Raw genomic sequence first — 1,680 nt, 5'->3', positions numbered from 1 at the left:
TTGGTTTTACGAGAGAGCTAGTCAGTAATGATAATAACACAGATGAAAGGAAACGGAGGGAAACAAAACAATACAGATTCCATAACACTGACAAAACTTAGAACAAAACTACAGGAACACAACACCATCATCACAAGGGCAGACAAAGGAATCACAGTGGTTCTCATGGATAAAGAGCAATACATCAATAAGACACAATAGCTCATCACAAAAAGTAAAATTACAAAACTAAATCAGATCCGACTGGCAGATTCCATGTAAAGTTGAGAAAGCCGGCCGCGGTGGTCGAGCGGTTCTAGGCGCTTCAGTCCAGAACCGCGCGGCTGCTACAGTCGCAGGCTCGAATCTTGCCTCGGGCATGGATGTGTGTGATGTCCTTAGGTTAGTTAGGTTTAAGTAGTTCTAAGTTCTAGCGGACTGATGACCTCAGATGTTAAGTCCCATAGTGCTCAGAGCCATTTGAAAGTTGAGAAACAGTGTGAAAGACATTCAACACACAATACAAAACAACGAAAGAAGAAATCTGCTATAAACAAATCCCAATGCACGTTCCCTCCAGTGCCAAACAAAACTACACGACAAAGACGTCCCTCCTCAGAGCTATTGTGAACTATAGAAACGGTGCCGCTTACCCATCTGCAAGACACGTGTTGAAAATCTTATAAGAAAACTACAAATTACAAGAGGACAGGACTATAAGAAATATCACACAGCAGATTCATTACATAAGCAATATACAGTTTACAGACACAGTCTCCCTCTTCACATTTGATGTAGAGAATATACAAAAACTGAAACAATAGACAATATAGTACAAAAAATCTTAAAACAATCCTGTTGGTGGAACATCCTCAACTGAGCATTATACCAGAGGCTGAAAATACCGCTTCAGTTGTAAATTTCTTTCGGGCTCTTATAAGCCCATCTTCAGGTGTCGTAACTTGGTGCTGCGACCCCCGAGCGCCGCGGTGGGGGTGTACTAGGCGCGGTGTGCTACATACGAGCGCAGAAGAGGGACTCCCTGTTGTACGATCGTAGGTAGCACACATGATGTGTGTTTTTCCTGATAGCTCCCCCATAAAATAACTGAAGAGAATTTCTTTCAGAATAAGCCTGCCCTTTCCTCCTAGTGCTTTTACATCCTCAAGTACTTCACCTTTCTTCTCTTTCAGCAAGTGACGAAGTCTACCACCAAGCCTGTATTGGATGTAGCCAACTTTTCTATTGTTGTATTATACGGATTTTTATGTGTTGCAGCTTTGAAAGAAGAGGAGTCCCCATCACCAAGTAATTAATATATCTAACACTATACTGGTCCTCAGATCTGGGGAACATCCTCACAGCTGCAGCAGCCTCCATGCCTCCTCTCGAGCCAAATAATTTTTAGAGCATGCTACTGCATGCTTTTCTTGCCACACTTTCTCACTGTGTTCATTGTTGGACATTTTCCTTATTGCACGCTGGTGACAGTATTTAGACGTAATTTCTACTTCTAATACTTTACCTGAGTCAATACCAATAACAGCTGCAACTCCATGCAGAGATGTGTAACCCCCTTTCTTCCAGGTCCCATCTACAGACACACACAGTTCAGTAACATTTGCAGGAGATTCACTGTCATGAACATCTACCCCAGGATCTATTTCTTTTGGTTTATTTACACCAATACCTCCACTGCTT

The sequence above is a fragment of the Schistocerca americana genome, chromosome 7 (assembly GCF_021461395.2).
Source record: "Schistocerca americana isolate TAMUIC-IGC-003095 chromosome 7, iqSchAmer2.1, whole genome shotgun sequence".
In the NCBI taxonomy this organism is placed as follows: Eukaryota; Metazoa; Arthropoda; class Insecta; order Orthoptera; family Acrididae; genus Schistocerca; species Schistocerca americana.
Note: the sequence above shows the minus strand (reverse complement) of the source record.